This window comes from Schistocerca nitens, chromosome 5 (assembly GCF_023898315.1).
Source record: "Schistocerca nitens isolate TAMUIC-IGC-003100 chromosome 5, iqSchNite1.1, whole genome shotgun sequence".
Classification (NCBI taxonomy): domain Eukaryota; kingdom Metazoa; phylum Arthropoda; class Insecta; order Orthoptera; family Acrididae; genus Schistocerca; species Schistocerca nitens.
Genome location: NC_064618.1, coordinates 93,218,321 through 93,234,506, shown reverse-complemented (window position 1 = coordinate 93,234,506; position 16,186 = coordinate 93,218,321). Strand labels below are relative to the sequence as shown.

General features: G+C 39.0%; 1 pseudogene; it reads left to right on the top strand.

The window, feature by feature from the left end:
* The window catches only part of LOC126260293 (40S ribosomal protein S9-like), an 86,541-nt pseudogene extending 72,140 nt beyond the window's left edge, over positions 1-14,401 (top strand).
* The last annotated feature ends 1,785 nt before the right edge of the window (positions 14,402-16,186 follow it).

Here is a 16,186-nt window from a genome sequence, read left to right as displayed (position 1 = left end):
AGTAAGTGCCACGTGATTCCGAGTGAGCCGGCCGAAGTGGCCGTGCGGTTAAAGGCACTGCAGTCTGGAACCGCAAGACCGCTACGGTCGCAGGTTCGAATCCTGCCTCGGGCATGGATGTTTGTGATGTCCTTAGGTTAGTTAGGTTTAACTAGTTCTAAGTTCTAGGGGACTAATGACCTCAGCAGTTGAGTCCCATAGTGCTCAGAGCCATTTGAACCATTTGATTCCGAGTGAGTGAACTGCCAATCACATACTTCCGTGTGTGCGTGCACAGCGAGTGATGTAGACGAGTGCTATTCACGCGGCTTCGCTACGCGGCAGCAGTCCTCTCGTGTAGACTGTAATGCAGGACATGCCTTCTTTGCATGGCTGCCTGAACGTAAGAAGAAAACGATTTTTTAATTTTTTTTAAATTTTAAGCCATTGATACTTAGGTTGCCATGCATGGCAGACATGTTGTGGGAATGGTATCAGGATGGACAGAGAGAGGGACTGGGAAGGGTTGGACAGAGAGAGGGGAGAATGAGGGGAGGGAAGAGAGATGGGGAGGAAGAGCTGTATAAAGAGGAGTGAGGAGAAGATGGACAGCGAGAGGTGGGCAGGAAGAGATGTTAAGTGAGAGGGGCTACAGGAGGAAGTGTATAGGGAGAGCAGGCAAGAGGAGACAAATAGTTCTTGAACTATCCAGTTTAGAGCCCATGGTTACTGGAAATTCTTGTTTTGTTCTAAATACAGCCTCCCAATATGTGAGAAACCAAGAGCTTTATGTAGAAGTGAAGATGAACAAGTGCTCATAGCTGTTAAGATAGGCGTTTTAGAGCCCATGTTTTTCTTATTATCGTCCATAATACCACCTCTGAAAACTTGTCAGTGGAGGTTCACCCTCTTTGTATACGAGTTCTTTTCAAGAACGAATGAGGCCATGATCTTATAAATTAAATAAATAAATCCAACACTTTTTATCACTTTCAACTAGGAGGCGTAGTCATATATAAGGGACAGTCAAATAAAATCGAGACAGGTGAAAAAAAATATATATATATCGTTTGGGCAGAGGTCGGGACTCTATGGCGTGTGTGAAAGGACTTCCTTCGGTGATCATTTGCCTTCAGTGTGATCATTAGCTCAATACGAATTACTTTCATGTGGAGCATTCATTCAGTCAGCGTAAGCTTACTTGCAGTGTTTTTAGTAATACCCTTACAGGTTCCAGAAGGTAAGTTTTCGCTGACAGATTCGAAGCAGCAGATGCTGTACTGCATTCCAAACAATGTCCTTCGAAAGTCCTGTATTTTCAGGTTCTCACAGAAAGATGTTTAGAATCATATTTATGGCCCAATTATGTTCACTGAGCATGTTTTGCCTACAAGATGGGACATATTAAACTTCTGCAAGGTCAAATGGTAATTGTTTGGCTAGCAAATTTAATAATTAAAGTGAATTAAGCTTGCCTGTGTTCAATTATGCCAAAAGTATGATCAGGTTGTGTTGCACTAGTACTTTCACGGGTCAATATTCATAGATTTAAAAATGGGATTTTAATCAGGACGAATTTCAGCAGGCATTGCTGTGTTAACTCAGATTAAGTTCAGAAACAGGCAGCTTAAAACTGAATTGACATATGCTCTCCTACAAGTCAAAAATGAGGTTCGCCATGAGAAAACAATGTGGCTGTTGATCTAGGGACACCAATGCATTCCGAGTAAGAGAACTGTAACCCCTGCCACTTATACTGCCACCATATGTTGCGGATCTGAGCATCTGCCTTAGGAGTTCCTTGAAATGTGACGTCACAGTGAGCTGCTACCGTAACTGTCTAGTGAAGTATTGGTGTAATTTAATAGTTTCGGGTCGATAGTTGAAACTGAAAAAGCGACTCGCCTTTGGTTAAGTAAGAAATGTGTATTTCAATAATTATGCTGGAGTGGTTAGCACGTTACGAAGAAGGCCGTTGATGTTGCGCAGACAAGAGATCAATACTGACGATGACCTTTAAAGTAGGCCCGGACAGCTGAGCAAACACTCCGATTGCTATCGGACGCCGGACGCTCCACAGGAATGCAGCGACTCTAACCGCAGTGGAATTAATTGTTATCTCTTCCAGAGACGATGGTCGCAGTATGTTCCGGTACCATCAAGTGAGTTTATAGCTCATACCGGCAGTTGTAACAAGCAAGTAACTGAAATTCGAAGAGAGATGTTAATGTGGAATGAAAAGCCTGATACCGAATTTCCGTGGACCTATGTATCAACGATAACATGACACCACACAACAGAAAAAAAGAATAAGAGATGAACTATAATAATAATAATAATAATAATAGTTACAATAACATTGTATTTATCACGGGTGTTTTTTTGTCGGTACGCATATCTCCCGTATTGCTTAACAAAAATTAATGATTGAGACTTCATTTTCTAGATTTCTTTCACTAGTAATGCCAAGAGTAATCTATCGCGATTACTGTCATACGTGTCGATGTACAGTATTCAGAAGGCGCCATCTATTGACAATGACATTTAATTACTTTGTACAACAGCGGTTGGAGTTGTTTACATTCTTTTAGAAAGCTTTGTGTAGTGCTAATTTCTTCTGTACTTCAGTTTCCCATACAGACCGAGAGTGAGACCTCTAACTAGAGGGCGTTCCACACCATTGGGAGGTTTCACAGACCGCAGAAGGGGAAATGACAAAGTGAGGAATAAAACCAATTTCGACTTCAGTGCAATCGCAGACTAAACCAATTCGATGGCCAACGGGAACAATCAGTGGAAGACAACGCATCTATGTCACCTCCATCAAAACATCAGTGCAAGAAGACTATATAAACTTCAAAAACCATATTATTTTTCTATCTCTTCCCTAAAGATAATGAAGTGCAAACACACAGTATTGGTAATAAGGACCTCGTATGCGTATGTTGCTGTGCAAGGTTGTCTGCAGGGGAGTTCAGTGAAAATTCAGTTCTCATTTGTTGCCACGAGCGAAAGGTTAACTTTGATAAGAGTTGGTGAACAGCTTCAATACCTCACATAACAGAATAATGGCTGCACGAAGAACTAACTAGACGATTTAACAATCATTCGGCATTTGCTTCTGTTAAGTTTAACTCGGTTGATGTTCCTGGTAGTAGTCCGTCTTTTTTTAAAAAAAACATGGGTGGCTGTATCATGTGTAGGAAGTCTGCAACATCCTGCAGGAGTTGCGCCAATTTATGCTGGTCACACAAATCTTATCCACAGTTGATCAAATTCATAAAACATTAGATCATAATGTACCTAATATTGGTTTTCACAGTGAAACTATTATGTGTAACTTCTGTCCAAAATATAACAACTTTTATTACTTGCATTTCCCTATTATTTTTCCATTACTACAACACTGTCGGTGACTGATCAGGACAGAGTTTGAATTATTTTCACGGGTCAACTAGTGATAGTAATACCCATAGAACACAAGATGTGAATTAATTTTGCAGCTGTTAATAATGGTCGAGAATGTGGGAAACTGGCAGACAAACTCTCGCAGAAGGAAAGCTTCGAATATTCACCTGGAAGAATTTGAGAAGATCGTGGAAAACTTAAATGAAGATAGCTTCATCAACTGAAAAAGTATAAATCCAACACATTTTATCACTTTCAACTAGGAGGAGTAGTCATATGTAAGGGGCAGTCAAATAAAAACGAGACAGGTGAAAAAAAATATATATATCGTTTGGGGAGAGGTCGGGACTCTATGGCGTGTGTGAAAGGACTTCCCAACGGAACTTTTGCAGGGTCGTCGGAACAACCTTGGCAACTAGTGGGTTCGCCCAAATGCTTTTGGAATCCAGAAAAAGGGTATCCGTGGTCTTTGATTCCCTCAGGACGAAGAGGTGCATGCTTCAGTACGATCATGGTTCGTCTGTAAAGGATCCTTACCAGTTGGGTCTGATTCATGAGATTGAGAGCGGCAAGGTTCGTGATTGGTACATGTAGCCATCGCGAGAGCGTTACAAACTCTCATAGAAAGTTTGAAGTGGGACACACTTGCAGATAGACGTCGCGCTAAACGGAAGGGGCTGCTCACTAAATTCCTAAATCCGATCTTCGCCGAGGATGTAGAGCATAAGAGCATACATTATTAACACCAACCTTCCAATCGTGTAATGATCACCATTCAAGTATAAGGGAAATTAGAGCTCGTTCTGAGGCGTTTTTCCCTCGCGCGATCCGCGAGTGGAACCAAGGGGGGGGGGGGGGAGGGGGGAACAGTTTACTTACTTCCTTTGAATCTGTCTGGTTTTTATTTGAATGCCCCTTACGTTTACAATCATCACCTCCAGAAAAGTAAGCTCTGTTACAGGACGAAATCGCGGCGCCACAATACCGTAGCACCCCAACAGACCAGGAAAAAAAAAAAAATCGCTGTCCATTGATAACAACAGAGTATAGCTCGGTACTTCATTTTCGCCGGCAGCGGAAATATTGCTGCTTTTTTCAGCCAACCGTGGTGACTTATTTAGCCGTCCTGGTTAGTCTGTCACAGCTGAAACGGTTCCGCTGCTGTCTATAAATTACATAAAATTATTTTAAGCGTCCGTAAGCACTGGCATTAATGGATATAATTGTGTCCTCCTTGACTGCTATTATTATTTTTTTAAAAAGATTACACCTCTTAACACATTTAAACCACAACCATCTTCAGCATCACATTTAAAATTCCGCTACACTGTATCTTGTAAATTATTATATGGACTTGTCCATGGATTATATGTAGAACAATTGTTTCAAAATAGAAAAAAGGGATAAAGACGGACAAATAAATTGTTTTCCTCCGCTTCAGAAAACAACTTACTGCACGACATCCCATTTTGACACTGAGTTCTGCCATTTTTTGGTTCCCGTAGAAGCGTACTATGGCACTTTGGTGAAGCGACATGCGCATCAAGACTGAAGAAGACATGTGCCCGCAAATAAACAATAAATTAGTGACGTAGCTGTGTTTAGTCGAGATGACAGTTAAAAACTTGTGTCTAATTCTTACGCTTCTGAAGACATTTTAGTGACAACGATCGTAATTGAGCAGGGTGATTGTCTCCCTTTATGCAACAGAAAGATCTTTTGTCCAGTAAAAAGCCTTCGATCTGATTTTTAGGCCGTGCTTTTAACATTAACAAATCGCAACTCTTGTAGAAACCAATTTAACGTGTATAGTGAGGAATGCAGCGCCATTTTTGTGCAGTACCTCACGGTGCGGATGCAACATAGTAAAGATCATATCATTGGTGAGTTCCACTGAATGGATGGCGCAGATTTCATTGTCAACCCCGAATCTTGTACGTCAGTAGACGTTCTGTGATGTATTGTAAGAACATCCATTCTCATGAATTAAGGCCCTGTACGGTCCTGATGAGACATTTGTTCTAAAAGAGTGTCATGTGCCTGACGTCATTTGTTCTAACACATTTTCCCGTATGAGATCACTGCATGAATCTACGTAAACTACATCAGCTTTAATGTACCACTGGTACTCACTGTGGAGAATAATTTTTGCAGTTAAGGCCACAGGTATTCTGAATATCTGCAGCTGCTGACGCGTGTGGAAATTAGGACACGCCGCGGGACTTAGGCATGGTGCTGCTAAGGTCATCTACTGACAAATTAGAAAACACTGTACCATAAAGCCATTGACCAATCCAGAAGCTTGTAAATCAAAATTTATGTCCGCGAATGTTATTGTATTAGGAATTCAGGGTGTAAGTGAATTAAAATTATTCTAGATTAGAGTCAGTCAACAACACAGGACATTTTGTCCATACTTTTAGTTAGAGTTATGGTTCACTTTGTATTTATGCCAACCTGAGTCTACAACAGAAGCAGATTAATAAATAAAATACAATGAAATATTCACATGTAATTTAATACGGGAACGTACACAAAACTAATGCCTCCGAATGTCATGCGTATTACTCGGCTGACCTTCCCACTCTGCTGATGAAAGTTTCAACCCTTTTCCGGTTCAAAAATGGTTCAAATGGCTCTGAGCACTATGGGACTTAACATCTGAGGTCATCAGTCCCCTACAACTTAGAACTACTTAAACCTAACTAACCTAAGGACATCACACACATCCATGCCCGAGGCAGGATTCGAAACTGCGACCGTAGCGGTCGTGCAGTTACAGACTGAAGCACCTAGAACCGCTCTGCCACACCGGCCGGCCCCTCTTCCGGTAGATGGCTCCGAATTGTTGAGTGTAAAATGGTGGTTTGTAACTTAACTATGTGAAAACGTGAAGAACAGCACCCTGTCATCGAGTTTCGAATTCGAAGAGCTTGACCACACATTGAACACCGTCTCTTTCAGCATCAGAATGCCAGACCACACACGAGCGCTGCGACATTTGTAAGAGTTCGACGCCTGTCATCGACCATCCTCCATCAGTCCCGACTTGCTTCCAACCGATTTTCATCTCTGCCCAAAACGTAAAGAGCACCATCGAGGACTTTACTTAGGTCCTGATGAAACTGTCGAAGCAGAGGTGGGGTTGTGCCTACGTGGCCTGCCGGTGTGGCCGTGCGGTTCTAGGCGCTTCAGCCTGGAACCGCGTGACCGCTACGGTCGCAGGTTCGAATCCTGCCTCGGGCATGGATGTGTGTGATGTCCTTAGGTTAGTTAAACCTAACTAACAAGTTTAAGTAGTTCTAAGTTCTAGGGGACTGATGACCACAGATGTTAAGTCCCATAGTGCCCAGAGCCATTTGAACGTAGTTTTTTTTTTGTGGCTACGTCAAAAACGTCAAACATTGGACATCGACGATATCAACAAACTGATCTCTTGTTGTGACAAATGTGTTCGTCGCGAGGGTGACTAAACTGAGAAATAAAAACGTAGACGTGAAGAATAAAGATATAGAATGTTAATAAAGTTTGTTTAGCTAAAAAAGCTTTCATGTAAGAAATTTGGGGGCATTACTTACTTACGAGTAAAGCTATTGTATTTTCTACGAAAACGTAAACGGATAACTTGTCTTTGTTTTCATCATTATTCGGAATGATATAATAATTTTAACTGGTTCCGGAAAACGATATTAATTGTAGAGGGAAAAAAATGTTATTGTCAAAGCCTGTAGGTTTCAAGCATCAGAGTAAAATATTTTTGCCGTCTGTTAACATTAGTATATGCGCATCTACTATGAGGACGACAATCAGAATTTTCGTAGCAATGGCATATATTTCATGCATCTATAGATATGTTGAAGATTCTAGAAAATTTTGAGTATCTCAGTTTTTTAGGAATTCCGTTAATATTGTGGGCCACTGACTCATGGGAGACCTTCAGCAAATAACCTACAAGTAACTCGCCGAACAGTCGGTCACAAAAAAATGTTAACATGTTGTTGCTGTTGTTGTTGTGGTGGTGGCGATGGTCCGCAGTCTGAATAAGCTCTACACAAAAGTACAGCCTGAGTAGTTTTCTTCATCTCTGCGTAACTATTGTAACCTATGTGCATTTGAACTTTCCTACTGTATTCAAACCTTGATCACTATCTACACTCTCGCTCCCCCACCCTTCCTTACGTTACAGAATTAACTACTCTTTGACATTACGGGCTATGGTCTATCGACGTATCCCTTGATTTAGTCAAGTCGTACCATAAAGCTGTTTTCTCTCCGATTCGACTGATCATCTCTTCGTAAGTTGCTTTACTTACAGATATTCTTCAAAGTATTCGCCTGCAGCACCGTATTTCAAAAGCTTGTATTTTCTTCTTGTCACTACTTTCTATCGTGCACATTATACTTCCATAGAGAACTGTTCTCCACACAAATATTTTCAGGATAATACTTTCTTGTGAAACTCAGCTTGCATTGTTTTCCTCACGGTATGGCTAACTTCAGAGGCAAGGGCGTAGAGAAAGTCTGTGTTCTTGGATTTCAGAAAGATAATCGACATTGTACCACAACATCGCCTAAACAATAAAAAACAACAATATGGAGTATTCCTCTAAGTGTCTGATTAGATCGAAGGTTGTTCTAGTGGTAGAATTCGGTACGCTACAATGCACGCTGTTAAGTTCGTTAGAAGAGAAAATATCTTCGGTTCTGACCCAAAGTGTCACAGTAAATGTCAACTATTTGTCGAGTAGAATCAGTATTTTCTTGAATGAAGGTGATGTTTGTTCGTTGAGAATTCGTGGGATGGATAAAAGCATGAAATATGGGACTAGTTATATAATACTGTATTTATTTTACTGTACTAGATGGAGGTTCCCTTCTAACGCGAACAAATGCACGAAAGGAAAAGTAAACATTTTAATACCTAGGTGAGGTACGTATCAATGACTCACAGCTGGAATCGGTTAACTCATACAAGCGCCTGGATGTAACAGTTTGTAGGAATGGGAAATGGGCGAACAGATAGGCTCCGTCATAGCTAAAGCATGTGGCAGAATTTGGTTCATCGGTAGGATACCGGAAGAAAGCAGTCGGTTTACAAAGAAGGGTACTTGTGCGACCCGTCGTAGAATAATGTGGAAGCGTGTGCGTCCTGTACCACACAGGACGAAAGGAGATATTGAACATGTATGAAGGAGGACAGCAGGATCCATGGGAGAGCGTGACGGAGATACTGGAGAAACTGAAATGTCAAATTTTGGTAAACATTTTTGGAATACAGTGATCAATTAATTGTTATATTTAAATTAAAGTTCAGTCTTGATCACGTTATGTCTGTTTTAATGAGTAACCGGTTTCGGTTTTTTCTATAAAACCATCATCAGACCTGTGAATAAATTTTAAGAAATACTAGATACCAATCTTTAAATTAATGAAAAAGTCTAATGATGTCAAAATTTTTAACAAAATAAAATAAAATTAGTTATACCCATTGGCTCCCTTGGGTTGGTAGGTGGAGCTCTCCTTGCTGCTGTGCAGTCAACTGATGGTTATGAGTGCTGAGCACGAGCTTAAATATGCAGAGGCTCCACCTACTTCCTGTCACACTACTTCATAACTGCCAATCAGCGTTCATAATATGATGCCATCGTCAAAGTATAAAAGTAGGAAATACGCTAATAACATAAAATTGATTCATTTAAATATCTGATTAACAGATAGTAGTTGTGTCTACAACTTATTTATATTTTGGATAAAAACAGTGAATTACGATGTGTGATAGCTGTGCCGTCTATGGACAACCTTAATACTATTACAGTGCCAATTACATCAAAGATGTAAAATCCTTGGCGTTGTGGTATATATCGATTATACCAAGTCGCCTACATCACAATTGCATCTTTGTTGGATGCTGCAGAATCGTCTTGTTTTAACTGTAGTTTTTATGGCAATGTTCTTTATAGCATTAAGTTAGCAGCCAATAGTACGTTACACATTATGTATATCTGAATAACTGATGAGACTGCTGATGCAGCATATTTTACATACATTGCTTTTGCCATGGGTATAACTAATCTTATATTTTTAAAACACAAAAGAGTAGATGCTTTTATTATAAAATTTCGTCAAAAAGGTCGTAATAATATTTTTCGCGAAAATCTAATTGTTCATTGAGCAGCATTGATGATTTGGTTTTCAAATTAGCATATATCTCGATTTCTTCTAGGATATTCATAAGTAAGCCTTTATTTGCATAATGAAGAACTTGTAAATTCTGTTGTACTGTCCCCTCAGCATGATTATTGCATGTTATATGATGACCAAAAACAGACTTTGTTCGTGAGGTACCTGACGTATGTTCTTTGTACCTTACTGCAAAATTTCGACCTGTTTGGCCGATATATATTTTCTCACAGTCTCTACATTGGATCTTGTACACTCCTGATCTGGTAGATTTTCCACTATCTTTATCTACGGTATGTCTTAATTTTTGTTGTAAAGTATTGTCAGTTGTAAATGCTATTGTTATTCCAGAATTTTTGAATAAGTTAGTGATTCTATCTGATATGTTTCCCATATATGTCATCTTCATATATTTTGGATTACTTATTAGTGGAGTACTTTGTGATTGTTGTACTTTATTAAAAATGATATCTACCTGTCGTGTGTCGAAAGAGTTGGTTTTTGCAATTTGTTTTAAGATGGTCATTTCCTTTTTGATCTCATTAGCTTCTAGTGGTAATTTTAGTATTCGGTGTATCATAGACTTAAAAAATGTTTTTTTATACTTGTCAGGATGACATGATGTAGCATTAATAATAACATCAGTGGTTGTAGGTTTCCTGTATATGGTGAATAAATGTTTCCTGTTGTTATTAGTTATAGTGAGATCTAGGTAGTTAATAGATTTTCGATTTTCATGCTCAACTGTAAATTGTAACTTCGGATGCATAGAGTTTAATTTTATAGCAAGTTTCTCAATTTCGTCTTTTGAACTATTATAAAGTAATAATGTATCGTCTACATATCGCTTGTAATATATGATTTTATTTGCGATATCAGGGTTATTTTTCAGGAATTGCGTCTCAATGTGGTTTACGAAAATGTCTGCTACTGTCCCAGCCAAAGAATTTCCCATTGCTAAGCCATCTTTCTGACAATATATTTTAGTATTAAACGAGAAATAATTGTAATCTAAAGTGCATTCATGTAGTTCTATAAGTTCGATTATTTCGTCTTTAGTCATATTTTTGTATTGTATTAAGTTATCCCTAATTATATTAATCGTCTCAATAATTGGTATATTTGTATATAAATTTTTAATATCTAATGAGGCGAAATTTGCACTAGTTGGAATGTCTATATTGTGGATTTGTTGTGTTAGTTCATAACTGTTTTTGATACTGAAGTTGCTGTCATATGTATAGAATGCTTTCTAAATTTTATTAAGTTTCATATTTAGTTTATATGAAGGACTACTTCTGTAGTTGACAATAGGTCGTATAGATTTCTCATCTTTATGCAGTTAATCTGTGATCTTAATTTAGGTATTTGGGGATTCATATTTTTCATCATATTTTTTTCCTCAGGGGTCAAGAGGTGATTATTTTCATCGACTAGTTTCTTAATCTTTAATTGGAACTTTGGAGTGGGGTCTTTAGTTACTTCAACGATCCCATTTTCATTAAACAATGAGAGTGTTTTAAATATATAATCGTCTTCTTTAATAATTACAAGGGTATTTCCTTTATCAGCCTTTACCACAATTGCTTTCTCTGCTAGTAGTTTATTATTGATATTTTTAAGTGTTTTATCTTCAGTTTTTCTATGTAGTTTATTTTTCTCTTTTAAAATTAAGTCCTTCGTTTTTAGGGCTATCTTACATGCTTCAGGTTTATTTATTTTCGATATTTTGCTTGTTGCTATAATATCAGCAATTATGTGTTTAACGTTGGTATTATTTAGTGGGGGAGTTAAGTTATATTTTAAGCCTTTGTCAAGTAGTGACATTTCGGACTTTGTGAACTGAATATCTGTAAGATTCATTGTCCTTGGATAAAATTGATGTGTATGGTTGACCTTTTCTGAAAGCTTATTTTGTTGTTTAGCTATGAGTAGATCAATTTTTCTCTGATGTCTTTGGGTAATCGCTTTCCGTAAAAAGTCTATTTTCTCATCAATGCTGCTTAGTAAAATAGAAAAAAATCAAAGGTGAGAGTTCATTACTTAGCAATAAATGCAGACTATACATTTCGACATTTAAAAAATCTTTTATCTTAAAAGCTTCTCTAATTTCAAATTTAATCCATAAAATACTACTCTTTTGTTGTACATATGTTACATTACTAGATTTGGATTGAATATTGATTTTAGCATATTTTGGTATGATATGTTCCATGAGGCAAGTTTTATTAAATTTAATTTTCATACGAAGTTTCATAATTTTGGTTCTAATATTTCTAAACCTTTTGTAATTTCCAATTGCCTGACTAGACAAACTTTGCACAATTTTGGTAAACATTTTTGGAATACAGTGATCAATTAATTGTTATATTTAAATTAAAGTTCAGTCTTGATCACGTTATGTCTGTTTTAATGAGTAACCGGTTTCGGTTTTTTCTATAAAACCATCATCAGACCTGTGAATAAATTTTAAGAAATACTAGATACCAATCTTTAAATGAATGAAAAAGTCTAATGATGTCAAAATTTTTAACAAAATAAAATAAAATTAGTTATACCCATTGGCTCCCTTGGGTTGGTAGGTGGAGCTCTCCTTGCTGCTGTGCAGTCAACTGATGGTTATGAGTGCTGAGCACGAGCTTAAATATGCAGAGGCTCCACCTACTTCCTGTCACACTACTTCATAACTGCCAATCAGCGTTCATAATATGACGCCATCGTCAAAGTATAAAAGTAGGAAATACACTAATAACATAAAATTGATTCATTTAAATATCTGATTAACAGATAGTAGTTGTGTCTACAACTTATTTATATTTTGGATAAAAACAGTGAATTACGATGTGTGATAGCTGTGCCCTCTATGGACAACCTTAATACTATTACAGTGCCAGTTACATCAAAGATGTTTTATAAAAATATAATATTAGTTATACCCATGGCAAAAGCAATGTATGTAAAATATGCTGCATCAGCAGTCTCATCAGTTATTCAGATATACATAATGTGTAACGTACTATTGGCTGCTAACTTAATGCTATAAAGAACATTGCCATAAAAACTACAGTTAAAACAAGACGATTCTGCAGCATCCAACAAAGATGCAATTGTGATGTAGGCGACTTGGTATAATCGATATATACCACAACGCCAAGGATTTTACATCTTTGATGTAACTGGCACTGTAATAGTATTAAGGTTGTCCATAGACGGCACAGCTATCACACATCGTAATTCACTGTTTTTATCCAAAATATAAATAAGTTGTAGACACAACTACTATCTGTTAATCAGATATTTAAATGAATCAATTTTATGTTATTAGTGTATTTCCTACTTTTATACTTTGACGATGGCATCATATTATGAACGCTGATTGGCAGTTATGAAGTAGTGTGACAGGAAGTAGGTGGAGCCTCTGCATATTTAAGCTCGTGCTCAGCACTCATAACCATCAGTTGAGTGCACAGCAGCAAGGACAGCTCCACCTACCAACCCAAGGGAGCCAATGGGTATAACTAATTTTATTTTATTTTGTTAAAAATTTTGACATCATTAGACTTTTTCATTCATTTAAAGATTGGTATCTAGTATTTCTTAAAATTTATTCACAGGTCTGATGATGGTTTTATAGAAAAAACCGAAACCGGTTACTCATTAAAACAGACATAACGTGATCAAGACTGAACTTTAATTTAAATATGAAATGTCAAACTAAACTGAACGCAAACTATCCGGTCAACAGCCTCTTGGAAAATTTAAAGGACCAACGTTTTTGGAATTTACATGCGTCTACGTATCGCTCTCATAAGAAGGTTGGACTTACTACAGAGCGCACAGAGGTGTTTAAGCAATCATTCTTTCCAGGCACCATATGAGAATGGAAAGGGAAGAAGCCCTAATAACTAATACTCCGTCATGCTCTTCGGACTGGCTTGGAGAGTATGAATGTAGATGAAGATGCAGACTCTAACACATCGTACCAGGAACAGTTCACTTAGTTCAGGAAGGAGTAGTAGAGGCGAAAAATGATAGGGGCTGTCCATGAGCAGAATGTGGAAAAAAAACTGTACATGATACCAGGAGTAATGATTATGTTGATGCGAATGGAGTATCAAGGGATAGGAAAATGTGTCACATTTGGATCTCTGTTAACGAATCAACGCTCACTGCTGAATATTAGTGGACCGCCTCTGTAGCGTTCAAGTGAGGAGACAGGTGATCGTCCGAAGGTGTAATCGTTTGTATGTCTGAAGCTGATGTAGGCTAGTGCCTGCTTAATTAACGGGCGCATGTCGTTGGTCTTTAGGAAGACCTGTGTCATAGCGAGGCATACATATGAATAGGCTCGTCGTGACCAAGAATTAAAGATCGTTGGTGAATATGACCTACGAAGTTAGGTGTATGAAGTACACATTGGCCAAATTCGGAAGGCTGCTAGAGAATTTCTGACGCTGGAGAACGTTGCTACAAATTGGAGTACTGGATGAAGATCGTATGAAGCTTATGTTTTGGGTTAGAGCGTTGAAGACTTCTTAGAGAGAAGTTTACGGATGCAGGTTTTCGAACTAGTTGTTGCTAAATCAATACATCACGCAAAAGTTCTCATCAGCGGTGACATATACGTGTTCGCAAGCAGGCTGTCAATATTCTGAGCTTGACTGTTGGAATGGACTCTCCGAAAGACACAGATTTCTCACTGGAGTCTCACTTTGCAAGTGGTCATTCATACTTTTTGAAGAGGAAGATGCTGAGGAAGACTGGTTCAGTTTCTTGGAGTATCAGATCAAGGAGAAGATTAAGTGCTATGAATTTGGAAAATATGAATCATTAATAAAGTACTCGAAAATATATAAAAAAAATGTAACCGAGTGTTTAGCGTCCCCGCCTTTGATACAAATGGACCAGGGTTGAATTCCCGGTACGTATTCTCTCTACTCTGGTATTAAGAGGTTGGCACAGGACAGGATAGGTTGGTTGATCTGAGGGGACCAAACAGCGAGGTCATCGTTGCCATCGGATTAGTGAAGGATGAGGAAGGAAGTCGACCGTGCCCTATCAAAGGAAAAGTCCCGGAATTTGCCGGAAGCGATTTATGGAAATCACGGAAAACCAAAATCAGTATGGCCGGATGGGGGTTTGAATCGCCTTCCTCCCGAATGCCAGTCCAGTGTGCTGACCACTTCACCGCCTCGCTAGCTCCCTGTAGTTCCTGGCAGTTTTCAAGGTTGGGTTCTGGAACGGGTTCCACTGAGCCCTTATGAAGCCAAATGAACAGCTGTTTGAATAAAAAAGCATCAGCATTGTCACCAGTCATCTGCTCTAGAGACTGGTCACATGCTCATCGAATGTCCCACGATTCCACATCGCTCCTTGTACTGTCTTATAGGCAGCAGCGACGCCAAGGATCTAGCCTGTGACTCGTGTTTGCTTTACTTTAGTTTGGTTCCCAGAGTAAATTTGTTTCACTGGAGCATACTCAGCAGAACTACATAAATACGACTGAGTCTCCGTAATCAGAATAATTTCTATTATGCTACGATATACACTGCTTCCGTATGTGAAGTTATCGCTACGGTAGTGCAGGGTGGACAGAAGAAAACTGCCCTGCAAAATACTTCATGCACCTTAAGATAGGTAACCTAACTTACATCATCTGCCCGCAGTGCGGATAGTGTAAGCTGCCCGCGGTGGGGATAGTGTAAGACTTGTTGCCTACCAGAACTCTTTGACTACCAATTTTTGTTTCAAAAACATTAATGTATGGTTATTTTAATTAATGTCAGAAGTAACAATATGAAAAGAATACTTCCCCCCGTCGTTTCGTTTTCCAAAGTGGTTGGGGATAATATCTGCAGTGTGTCAGACGACGACTGCACAGATACTGCAAGACATACTGAAAACAGACACACATCAGTGGACAAAGCATCTCTTCAAGTTTGCAACTCACACTGCAGGTGCTCAATAAGAGCTTCGTTTGTGATGTGGCAGCGTCAATTCGTCGACCCGAGTCACACATGCGATGTGTTCGGGAAGGTGCGAAGGCAGCATGCTTTGCGGATCTGGCAGTTGGTTTGCCTATTTGCAGGTGCGAACTAATTCGATGTGACGATACGGTGACGAGGGTTAAATACGAATGAGGACAGCACAACATACAGATGCAATTTGTAACTGTAATAATTCTGCAGACAATTAGTAGGGTACTCTTTACCAGACACTGAAACGCAGCAATGAGAAGAATTCCAATTGGTTCGTTGAAAGCCTATCGTGGGACACGTACGACAAGTTGGTAGTCAAAGGATTAAAGTGCACGAAATATTTTGCAGGGCAGTTTTATTTTGCCCGTGGCACCTCCTGAATGCCACAGGAAAACATTGCGAAGTAATTGTATCTCACCACGTAACGACAAACGGAAGTTCATCAACAAATGTTGACTTTCTTCCGTCGTGTATTGCCAGTTTTGCAGGCGGTGCACTGCTTTAAATAGGAAGCGTAGCGTGCGTAATTACGGAAGTGACGAAGTGGAGGTGAAACTGGCCATCTGCTCTGTGCCAACTCTGCAGAAAACAGCAGAGGGCTGCGGCAGGTCGGAGGTTCCACGGGAGGGCACGCCGCACAA